The sequence below is a fragment of the Raphanus sativus genome, chromosome 2 (genome assembly GCF_000801105.2).
Source record: "Raphanus sativus cultivar WK10039 chromosome 2, ASM80110v3, whole genome shotgun sequence".
Lineage (NCBI taxonomy): Eukaryota > Viridiplantae > Streptophyta > Magnoliopsida > Brassicales > Brassicaceae > Raphanus > Raphanus sativus.
The window spans coordinates 19226149-19239204 of record NC_079512.1 but is presented as its reverse complement, the minus strand read 5'-3'; the positions used below and the strand labels follow the sequence as shown (position 1 = coordinate 19239204).

The window sequence follows — 13056 nt, the reverse complement described above, 5'->3', positions numbered from 1 at the left end:
TTTTGCCATCTAAGTATATTACTAGGGGACTAAACCCATAAACATAATACATAGAGCCCATAAACTGGGAAACCAAAACAAACACACACATAACTGAAAAATGAAACGGCCCACCAACGACCCAAACTACAAACAAGCCAACTAATCAAGCCCACAGAAAAATGTGTGACCGAACAGATCCCCCCATCACCACGTGTTACGCACATAGCGCAAGAGAGAGATGCGTGGCAAAGACGGAATCGTCATCCACACAACCGGCTTGACCACGTCGTCGGGGCCGAAACACGTCGCTCTGCCGTAGTCACCAGACAAATGGATTCACCGAGACACGAGCCACCACTGTTTTGACCGATTACACGAGTCATTACGGGAACAAACCAAATCAATTGACCACCAGACACTACCGGGATTTGACCACAACCACCGAACCCACCTCCAACGACTGTATTAGAGGAATAAGGGTTCAGCGACTTCCACTCATTCGCCTAAGCTTTGTGGAGCGTCAAATGAGAACACTCGATACCTCACCCATCCGAAGGCCTCCAACCACGAATCAAAACCAACAAACCGCTCGAGCGCTCCTAGGGAAACCATAATAGCCGGCGACCACAGCCAAAGGAGAACGGCACGGCTCCGGAGTCCAAGGCCAGTCATCCACCGAGTGATAGGTGCGATACTGGAAGAGAAAAACAAACATGCAGCTCCGTAAAACCACCGATGCCGAAAAAATATACACACAAAGAAAGCCGGAAAAAAACAGAAAGAAACGGCGGTGGTAACCGGCGGCAAAGGCCACCAGCCACCGAACGGTGACTGTTGTTTTCTAGTCAGAAGCGAGAGCGTCTTTCTCTTTCTAAATGCTTTTTTTTCTGGTAAGCTTAACAAGTATATTTTACCTACAAAACGAATACTAGTATTTTAAAAATATTAAATTATATAAAACATAATCCACATAGTTCATCTGTTTAATACATTTTATTTTACTCTAGTGAGTATTCTGAGCTTGAAATCATTAAAAGAATGCCTAATATATTTTACTGACAAAGCAGTTAACGGAATAATACAAAATTCTGACAAAAATATGAAAATCATAACAAAATTAAAATATACTCCACCCCACTCTAACCAGAATTCCGTCGAAAAGTTCATAAAAATATGCAATTTTCTCGTAGTGTTGGCACTTTAGTCTAACCCAGGTTGACGGTAGACATGAGGTAAGAATTCAATTAGCTAAGGACCTTTGATATAGGACTTTTAAATATTTCAATTGATTTATACATAAAATAAAAGTCTTAAACGTTAAGGCAAGATAGTCGCAGCCTTTTCTCTCAATAAGATGGAGTCATTATCAAATTTCAGCACTTAATATCGGCCGTAATTATTTGCGCAAGAAGGTAGGGAAGTTCTAAACTTCCAGCTTTTGTGGAATTGAACAAATCAATCTTTAGAAGATGGATGACAACGACACTGTAAAACTATTGTGAAAAACTTGCTCCATTTTGATGGATTCAGAAACAAAAACAAAACTTCATTCAAATTAAAGGGGAAGGAATAGTAAGCATGATCAAATTTCCACCCATCGTTATTAACTAGTGTCGACGTTTTTCCACAATTTATTAGTGCTGACGGATTTTCTACTGTTCAATCTGTTTTGTTTATATTTGAATTATAATTTAATTTAAGTTTATGACTATAATAAATTAATTATGTCTAAAATTATTTTAAACTATCTAAATATGTAGTTTTTAAGAATACTAGATTCGATCTCCGCGCTACGCGCGGATAAGTGTTGAAATTGTTTAGTTCAACATCATAAGTTTTGGATTTTGTCTGGGTGTGAAATATTCTATTTCATACAATTATTTGAAATCTGGTGGTTATTATGTGCATGTAATAAAAAACAAAAAATAAAATGAAATGGTTGCTTATATTAACGTAAATAATATAAGAAAGAGTTTAAGCATTCTGAAGAATAGAGTCTGTGATGTGGTTCATAATAAAGAAATAGCCTGCAATGGACAAAAATTAAGTTAGTTAATTTTATTTAAATTGATACGAAGCAATGGTTGTTAAAAGTTAAAGATACATACTTGCTATAGCTGAATAAGAACTCTTTGTAAGTCTTTAAGTGAATGCACCATCATTTGGTTGATAAGTTGTGTTTTATAAATCTGTTGAATTTTTTTTTATGAGAAGACATTTTAAAATTGGTGGAATTGAGGTATTATAATTTTAATTAAAATATCTGTGTGGGGAGAGAAAGCCTTTGAAAATCTCTTTGTAGACAATGTTTTTCACTTTGAGCTGGTGTGAATTTTTGCCTTTAATAATTGTTAATCCCGCTTTGCTTGTAACACGTGAGAGAGCGAGATAAAGTTGATCATGAGAGAACACATGTTTAGACAGATATAAGATAACCTCTTTTAAACTTTGACTTTAGCTTTTGTTGATTCTCATTGCATAACACAATCTGATAGGGAATTGTCGTCGACATAAGGTGAACGGTAGCTTTGTTTCATCATGCAAGAGAACAATCCTTGGGATCAAGACTTCTTTTCCGATGTGTGATCCAATGATAATTTCTGCCTTCAAGAGGCGATCGCCTATGTAGGTTAGGATCATACGGGTATCATTGCATAATACCTTTCTTTGATTTATGTTTCGTAGAAGCATAATTGGGGCACCAACTTTGAAAATGAGCTTGTGCAAAGGCAACCCTGAATATTCTAAGGAATTGAGGTATTCAATCGCATATAATGTATCATTCTGATCTGATCGATGATCGAGTATCTGATATCTCAAAGCTATCATCATATATAATGCGAAAGATACCTCAGACTCTCAGATCAAATGCTTCGCGCGGTCTATACTTTTAAATTTAAAAATTTATCTTTTTACTATTATGTACGTTATTTTTGTATTTTAGTTTTTAAAAGATAATTTTCATTATTTTGTTTTATATTTATCTAATAATTCGGAGTATGACTTGTTAAGTATGATATTTAATTAATTTGATTTTTCAACAATCTACGTTTAAGCATGATTTTTAATTTTGTATATCCAACACAGACTTAATCTCACTCCCTAATATTGAATATAAACAATAATTAGTAAACCCTAAACTTGCAATAGTATTTTACTTTTTTTTATTCACTGTATTTTTAAAGAAGATATCCAATTTAATGTATTCTAAACATTTTTCTTTATTCTTCCATTCTCTTATTAGACATAAATTAATATTTTAATACCTAATTGAAACTTAAACATTTTTGTGTTTATTGAAATTGGTTCGATTTGTTGCTCAATGAATTTTGGGGAACCTCAACAATTTTTTTAAAGAAAAATTATGTTCCCAGTCATGAGATATTGCAAATAAGATTTTTTTTGTTTTGGTAATAGTAAATACTTATATCAACTTTTTGTGAATCTCTTAGCAAATTGTGTGATATTTTACCCGAAAATCAGTGAAAATATTTTCATCCACAACAGAAATCTAAAATTTGAAAGTAATAATTTCATAATTTATTCGTCCCTGTTTGGAAAATACACTCTAGATATTTTTATTTAGGAAACTACACCATGTTACAACTTTCTTGGAACTTATTTTACGAATACAATTAACTGAAATAATTTTATATTCCTAAAGTATAATTGATACATCTAATTATTTCCTAAAGTAAAATTTAATTTCTAATATTGCAAGCCGCTTATATAACTTGGTATTCATTTTTGTCAAATATAATTTAGAATAATTATCTAAAAATAATAAAGCTAACTTATTTTCATGGAGTGTTTGACATAGTATTAACATATGTTCACAAATCTGCTGGGAAAGACAAACCAATAATCATAGATTGCTCACATGTCAGCAACGTAATCAGTCACGAACTTGTTTGAAACATGTATATACATCTCACTAACTTTTGCCACATTGAACAAAAACAAAACTCAATGTGAGTCCCCTATAAGGAAAGGTTGATACAAAATCATTGTTCACATTCCAATCAACGAAACATTAAGTCCCGCCTTGTTACCAGTTTAATATTCAACCTTTATTCCGCTTGGATTCTCTGCTGCATATTGGATATCATTTAATGAAATGCCAGATTCAAAATCGAGAGTGTCCATGGTTCCTTGAGCCGTTCAGTGTTTGCACTTTCTAGTTTAGGACATTGTTCAAGAACACTACTTCAAGTGTTGCAAATCCGTATGTCCCGGATTCCAAAACTCACATTCTCTGTTTTCTAGCTCCTTGGAAAACTCTATTTGGGGAGGAAACGATAATGGAAATCACAGATACATGACCGTAGAGTTGATATATGTTATTTTTTACCGTAAGAAGTCTCTTTGTTGTGGGTGGGGGATCAAAAAATAGTCATGATGGTCAACTTTCAAGTGCTGCTAATAATAGTGCTTGTTCAGGGAATTGACATAACAAAGCTTTTTCCCGACTAAGGATCCTTTGGGAAACACATTGCTTCTGTGAGCTTTGCTATTGTTGATGTAGTAATCACAGTTAAGTTTGCGAGAGAACATTATATTTCAGTTTAAATAATACAATCAAAGATTAAGCTTAATCGTTTACCAATAAAGTTATTTCTTCAACCTTCTTAAGATGGTCGGATCTGGGCTCCCTCCTCACGAGAACATAAACCAGCCTAGGGAGCTCGTAGTTTTCTACATCGTTAAGACCTTTGTTTCCAAGGAAGACCTTTTTCATAGGAGAAACATGAAAAAAATAAACAGATAAATTTGGGAGTATTGTATACACACAACACATATAACAAAATGAAACAGCAAACGCCTCAGAGCATCTCACCTTGATCATGGCACATTTTTACCGGGCCAAAGAGTACCGTAGTGGATATTCTAGACTTCTTCAGGAACTGGTGCAGTTACAACTAAACCATTGATCTTGACCTCGAATTCTTCATGATCTCTCAATGTCCAGGAAGAGAAAATGGAAATGCAATTATGTTCAATAGAGCAGAAACTAATTTGGTATAAAAGAGAGAGGATTAACAAACCAGGCTATGCAATCCTAACAAATCAATGAGACAAAGTTAATCTTACTCCTGCTGACCACACGTCAGAAGGAATCCTGCACAAGTTATTTCAGCCAAGAACAGCCCCAAATAATTAGATTTTCCATCCTGAAAGTTCTAATGAGTAGTTCACGCGTGTATCTTTAGCCTCAAGGTAGAAGACTCATATAAGCAAAGCTTTAAAGGAAGATATATATTGTTACACTTGATGTACCTCTGGAGCTCGGAAGCCTTTGGTTCTCCTACACAAACGATTGCTCCCTGCAGTATTGTCCGTGATAATCAATTTGTGGATGTTACAGCAATCGGCGAAAAGATTAAAAGTTTCTTGTGGTTGAACTTAAAAAAAAAAGAATAGGACACTTTGAATATCTGTAGCCCATCAATTATGACCTTGTCTAATCCAAACTTGTAATCTCACCTTATGACGAAAAAAAACAAAAACAAAGCTCAATCAGATTTTGGGATTCAAAGCAAGATAAAAAGAAATTTTTGGGCCTTACCAACATCGCGATCTCTGTCCGACTGACCCGATCATAGCTTTTACCCTCTGTCTCTACAAACCAGGAGCGAAAATCATAAACACTGAGACTGCAAATGTGAGCTTAGTTGTTGGTTCAGTACTAAGCATCACTTGCTAAGCAACTCAAGGGTTAATAATTCAGACCATAGGTATCTGCAAAAGAAGCAAACTAATCATTTTTAAGGAATCATACCAAGCTTCCTCATCTGACATTCACGTAAATAGAAGAAAACTCATCAGATGAAAGAAAAACAGTTTTCAAGATCATGAGTTTTTTTTAAAGAGGTGTTCTTACGGTTTCCATCCATTGAAGTTGTGTCCAGTGGAAGTTAGCATTAGACACCTTAGATTTCTTACACACTTGGCTGCACCTTTCTTTAAACCAACCTGGACATATTAAAATGCACTTAATCATTGATTGTTAACATCCTTTGACTTTCTAGATGGTTATGAACATGCAACTGGAATACGTTTAACATGATTTCAAATTTGGAACTCAAGAAATAGATACAGTACAATTATACATTTATATCATCTCAGTAGCAACACTTGTCCCTATATCTAGACAACCTGAGTTCATGAATATTCTTTTAGCCGAGTTGTAAGAGCAAATCTTCCAATGGTATTGACAAAAAAACACAATAAAGCCGATTTAACAGAAATAATAAGAAACACTGAAATAAGAATCCATGTCCTAAATTCATTGATATTTTGTGGCAGAAACTAAAACTTAACGAGTCTTTGTAGGGTACAATTCGAGTTTCCAGGATGTGAGTCATTACCGGAAGGCGGAAGCAAGGATGGTCGATTCAAGCACGAGCACTGGTTCGAGCATCTGAAGATGATTTAGTCCTCTCATTTTTGTCTCCCTCCTAGGAGTATTCTATCTAAAGGCTGTTTTTTTTACTTCCAAATTCAGATGAAAAACGTAGGAAGGAAATGAATAAATCATAAATTGAAGGAGACAAAAAAAATTGATGCAGATTTTTTTTACTTACATATCTCAACGATTTTTTACCCTTCTTCTCTATCGTCCGTCATTGCCGTCCCTGTGAACATTAGTCGTAGTTTTGGGTTCAGATGCTTCATGGCTTCCAGATCTAGGCGTTCGAGATTTGTTTCCTGAATTGAAGCTGTGACTCAGATCATCATGGTGAGATGTCGTTGAAACACATGGCGACGGGAGATTTTCTGGTGATAAGCTGAGACTATTTTTTGCAGATTAGGTTTTTTAATTTAGGGTGGCTTTAGGTTTTGAGACAGAGATTTATATAAGAGAAGTATCAAGGAGAGATGGACCACAACATTGAAGAATAGCTTTGACAGCGTCATTGATTGAGAAAGTAACGGTAAAAGCATACGTTTGGAGAAGATGAAGTGTCGGGGAGGGGGAGGAAGAGACTCGACGCTGGAAGACGATGAAGCTGTCTGCATAAATAAGATGGGCTGAACTATAATCAATAGAGCCCAAAACTAATTGCTAGCCCATACGTAACTGTGAGTAGAGCCCATACGAAAGTGACGTGTCAAAACACAATGCTCTGATTGGTTGATTTTATAGAGTGACGTGGATAGCTTAGAATTGGAGAGTATTCTCCTTTTAGTATAGTATAGATATGAGGTTTTCCATATGTTACGTGAACTAGGTAAATTAATTACTATTTTTTTTCTCAAACTTAACTCTTTATTTATAGGTAAATGATTACATGACAAAACAGTAATTTTTTATTTTATTATTATTATTTTTTTTGACAACAATGAAACTAAACTATTAACTATGCACGTCGTGTACAGAAAACCAGATCGGAGACACATAATCGACATAGATCATAGTAAAATAGGAACACCTACCACCTCGTGCCAGCTTATCCGCCACTAAATTATGTGCTCTTGGAATATGTCTGATCTTGAAGGTAGTGAAAAAATTTTACTGCGCTGGAATTTCTCCATGTGTATAGCAAAAGCTGGCCATTCTCCAGGTGATGACACAATCTTCACCAGTTAGAACAGTCTGTTGCGAAAATTACTTCTGAGAAGTTAAGAATCTTCATGTACTCCATAGCCCATATCAAAACTTCACATTCAGCATGCAAAGCAGAAAAACTTCTTCGGAGATTTATTACACTCATCATCTTCTTAATTGAACCATTCATTCTACAAAACCACCCTTGTCCTGAGAATTTATCTTGCGCTTTCCATACTCCATCAACAAAACAAATTCTAGAATTCTCTAAAGATGTGATATTTGCATGATGTCTCACCGGAGCCAGTTGTTGGGCATCTGCCCAAATCATTGCTTCCAATTCCGCTATCCGAAGAATTTTCTGTGGATCACCTGATTTATTTGTATAAATGTTTATATTCTTATTATTCAATATATACCACAAGATCCACGGAAAAAAGCCGAAATCATAATCCTTTGGTAGTCTTCAAAAGAGTTATTCTATATTGGAAAAACTGAGGAGCCTGGGAAAAACCCTGGAACTGAAGGTATTTTTGACAATGCCCATATTTACAAAGCCGGTGGACATTCAAAAAATATATGATTAATAGATTCTTCCTCGGCACCACACAAACCACACCGTGGCTCACAACCAATACCTCTTGCCCTCAAATTTTTCGCAACCAGAATAGTTCCCTTAATAATTTGCCAAATAAAATGTTGAAGTTTTGGCGGACACCTCAATTTCCAAGTATAGCTTAATAACGGGTTAATATCTGGTCCAAAAATGACCTCATGAAGGACTTTATCTGAAAAATGTGATTCTGTCTTGTAACATGATTTAATTGTATATTTACCCGAATCGATAAACGCCCAATCATTGGTATCTGAACTACCCAACCTACTAATTGCCAACCCTTTTATAAGTGTGACATCGTCAGGATGAATGTATTCATTAAGCAAATCTACATTCCAAAAAATGTGGCAGGATCAATAAAGTATTCCACCTTGAGAGATGAAGATAAAGCCAGTGATTGATTTTTTGGGGTTGCTAACCTCGGACGGGGAGCAGGAAGCCACAGATCAGTCTATACGGAGATAGATTGTCCATTCCCTACTCTTTTGATTAGTCTTTTTTAACCAGATATCTAGCTGAACAGATGCGTCTTCAGCCATAAGATGGTGAGTAAGATCTGTGTGGACTCTTAGGATATGTATTCCTAAAATAACGACCTTTAAAAGCTTTTGAAAACAAATAATATGGATTGTCTATTAACCGCCATAGTTGTTTTACCAGTAATGCAGTATTGAATCTTGAAGATCTCGAAAACTCAACCCTTTCATTCTTGTGTTTACACACTTTGTCTCAGGAAAGCCAGTGAATCCCTCTCTTATTACCACTTCCTTCCCACCAAAAATGAGCTATTGCTACTGTAATTTTCTTTGTAGCCACTTTGGGTAATTTATAACAAGACATCAAATTGGTTTGGCATTGCAGTGGCTGCCGATTTTATCATAACTTCTTTTCCACCCTTGGTGAGGAATCTAACTGTCCAGCTATTAACCTTCTGGTTAATCCTCTCAGTCACATAACCAAATACATGTACCTTATATCCCCCTAAACTCTCTGTTATACCCAGATAGCTTTCCATTCCACCGATCGTACTAATACCTAACTAAGCTTTAATTTCGGTTAATCTTATGCCCAAATTGTAAAGAGGATTTATCAAAATTAATAAGCTGCCTTGAAACGGTTTCATAGTCTTTAAAAAGCTTTAGAATAACTCTACATTCTGTCGGAGTAGCCTTACAGAAAAATAAACTAACATTTGCAAAGAAGGTGGGAAATCGCTGGGGTTCCACGAGATACCTTTAACCCCATTAATTTCTTTTCTCGTTTTTTTTTTTAATATTTTCAATAAGAGCTTCCGTACATAAAATAAATAGATATGGGGACATAGGATTTCCCTACCGTAATTCCTTTTCTGGGACGATACTTTCGTTGGGTTGTCCGTTAAGCAACACCTTATACTGAACCGAGGAGATACACTTTATCACTTGTTAAACGGTAATTTTTTTTACAAGAAAAGTTTATTATTGAACATTCAGTTTTTTACATATTATCTTATATTAGTTTATAGCACCACATCCCATAAATTAATATTTTAATTTGGTGATGTTTCTCAGTACAACTATTTACTTATATATCATCATTAATGAAAACTTTTTATACAAATATTTATTTTTTGAAAAACTATTAAAATACATTAACGAATCATTTATGACTATTAAATATATATATACATATATATATATATGTCACAGTAATAAAATAAGCTAAATATAAATACAAATATAATTACATCGACTTACAAATCATCTTTTTATAATTATATACATTATATAATTATATACATTTTACGAAAGTGCAAATATATATTTTTTAACATCAACTTAAATATCATATTTTTATAAATATATACATTTTACCAAAACTAATTGTAAGTGTGCATCAACAAATAATAATCTAAATCAACACCAATCAAATATGTTTTAGATGGTTAAATGATTGAATTTTTATTTAAATTTATCTATTCATCAGGTTAATCAAAAAATTGATTTCTCAGTTAATATATTTTAAATAAAACAAACAAATTCAAAATTTATTAGAAGTTATATATTTAATATATATATATATATATATTAAACTAGATGATAAGATATACATTTAAAACAAATAATAATTTAATAAAATATGATTTTAGCTTTATTAAAATTTAAGTAAAATCATACTGAAATAGCCAAAGCAAAACAAAAGAAATAAAATTACAAAAGTACGTTTTTGATTTTCTTGCAAACCGTTGAAATTAAATATAAAACTAATAATATCTAAATATAAATTAAAATTTTCTTTTAAAATAAAATAATATTATAATTAAAATTATTATTATTTTGCGCATGGTGCACAAAAACTCATAGTTTATAAGTAAATGACTAAATATTTTAAACTTATATTAAAAATTCAGAAACAATAAAAAATGTATTGATTAACTTAAAAGATCTACATCATTAATTTTATAACAAAATATATAAAGTTACGGCTTATTCCAATCAAGTCCACTATCACACAAATTTTTATATTAAATCAAAAATTTTACTTTGACTATATTGCGTAGCTTGTATTGGTCTTCGTATTTTTAACGACCCTATAGCACAATTAACTTTTTATACTTCAAAGTTTAATTATTTATTTCCAAAAAATAAACTAACGTGGAAGCTCCGAAAAATAAACTAATGTGAAAGCTCCCCTAGTTCAGTGATTTGATAAGGGTTCATTAATGCTGTAAAAAAAAAAAAACTAATGCATAACTTTGTTTACAAAAAGTATTAATGCATTACTTACTGAGCTTCAAAATTAAAAAAACAAATTACTGTATACAGGTATTTAGATTATTTTAATTAAAAACTAGTTTTTGATCCGCGCGTCCGTGCGGGTGTTTGTTTTTCATAATCATATGTTTGAACTTTTGAAAATTCAATAAATTTAATTGTTTATACCTATTGTACCGTAGATTCATATGTTTTTCAAGTTTCACTTTGATGTGTCTTGTTCAATGTGATTAGCCTTCGTTTATATAGTATGAGATTATGTTTTTCTTTTATTGTGATTGTATTTAGTTTATTTGATAAATTAAACAGTAAAGAATTAGAAGTTTAAGTATACTTGTGGGTTTTATTAAATGATAATATAAATATTTTGTTTTAAATTTAAACATAAAATTCAAATATTTTATTGAGATTTTTGAAAACAATACATTATTTCAAAAAACAACTAAACCAAATTACAAAATAATTAAAAAAATAAGAAGAGATTGAATGTCAAAAACAAAAAAGAACAGATTTTTAAAATTTTAATTTAGCAAACCTTATGTTTTCCCTTTTAAATTGGCGATATTCTATAATCTATATAAAATGTTAAACAAACCATGCAATGGTATGCACATGCTTTGGAAAGAAAAAAGTAGCTATGAAACACAAATCTAAACTTATAGGCAGCAAAAACTCCTTTTTAAAGTTTTTTTAAAAAAAAACTGTTTATGAACTGAAGCAATTACACTGTCTAGAAACTATGTACAAACTTCCCAGTTCGATATATTATATAAGCACAATCAGTGATAGATGCATTCAGAGTTAGACAATGGGTATATATAGTTTTAGAACTCATAGGTTTGATAAATAATGAATTAAGTTGTCCAAAAAAATGAATTAAGTGACAACAAACCATAAATGACATCGTTTGGTCCCAACACGTATTGGTTTACTAAAATAAACTAGATTTTGATCCGCGCTTTGGAAGCGCAGAATATTTTACGATGAAAAATTTCACTAATAACTTAACAAATATTTTGGTAATTTTTAAAGAGTGTGTATTTAAAATATTTTTGCATTTAAATCAGTGTTTTTAAATTCAACCCGATTGTGATTATACCGGTTAATCCGGAGATCTGACAATTCAATTTAGGTTTCTAAAATATTCATATTAAAAAAATCAGTAAAACTCGAGACTAACCGATTGAACTGATGGATGACCGATATGTAATCTAATTGGACTTAAATTGTAAGATTAAAGAGAAAATGATAGATATAAAATAAATAAGATTAATTATTGTATTGTTTGGAAACATTAAAAATAGTAGTATAAAAACATATTGTTTGGAAACATTGATAGTAGTATAAAGAAATAAGTACATTGTTTGGAAACATGGATAGTAGTATAAAGAAAGAAACATTAGTGATTTAACGTAGGTTTAACTATAAAGTATAAAGGTGTATTTAATTTAAAATCTTACAAAATAAATGTTAGGTCCAACATAATATTTCTGTTTTAATAAGATAGATGATTACTAATATTTGTAATCTATCTTATTAAGACAGATGATCATCTGATAGCCTCCATTTTGTTTGTCAACCAGAACAATAGATAGATGAACATTTGACATCCTACAACCCATTAAGAAAACAAATACCTCACGGGTTATAACTTGTTCATGAATACACGCAGTCAATAATATTAAAATAAAAACGAAGTTGCAACCTTTGTGTTAAATCTGTAACTTCAAGGATCATTGGATTCAGGTACAGGCGACTTGCATCAAAAACTTGGTGATTTGTACCTCTCCTCGTTAACATAGGATTTAAATTAGGTCAAAACAAATACATTAATCACCAACTGTTTGAAGAAGCAAAATAAATACCTCTAAAGAAGCTGAGTTTTGCAGATTGTTTTTGTAAGATCTTAATTTTGAGAGAGGAGTAAAAGGCTTTAGCTTAGACATGTTTAAGTTTCTGTTTGCGTTGATATTTTTATGAAGAAGGATAGACGATATATATATATATATATATTTGGCATTGGAAAGGGTAGGTTAAATAGGAGTAAACTCAACAAAGTATTTTGTTAGTGCTGATTTAACGGAAAATCAAACGAAATATATGACTTTAAATTAATTTATTCCCTTTTAGATTATACCATAGTAAAAACAGAATAT

At 32.3% G+C, this 13056-nt stretch overlaps 1 long non-coding RNA gene across 4 annotated transcripts; it reads right to left on the bottom strand.

Annotated features, from left to right (window-relative positions):
- Positions 1-3834: 3834 nt before the first annotated feature.
- On the bottom strand, positions 3835-6995 carry LOC108816884 (uncharacterized). 4 transcript variants are annotated; one of them, XR_001943925.2, is made up of 8 exons: positions 6567-6995; positions 6351-6474; positions 5864-5955; positions 5549-5721; positions 5260-5306; positions 4820-5101; positions 4334-4711; positions 3835-4262 (listed from the first exon to the last, which is right to left on the bottom strand). It is a non-coding gene; the product is annotated as an uncharacterized LOC108816884 (long non-coding RNA). The 4 variants fall into 4 exon arrangements; XR_001943928.2 differs by lacking the exon at positions 3835-4262 and adding an exon at positions 5409-5466 and having other exon boundaries at positions 4462-4711; XR_001943927.2 differs by lacking the exon at positions 3835-4262 and adding an exon at positions 5439-5466 and having other exon boundaries at positions 4462-4711; positions 6567-6994.
- Between the last annotated feature and the right edge of the window lie 6061 nt (positions 6996-13056).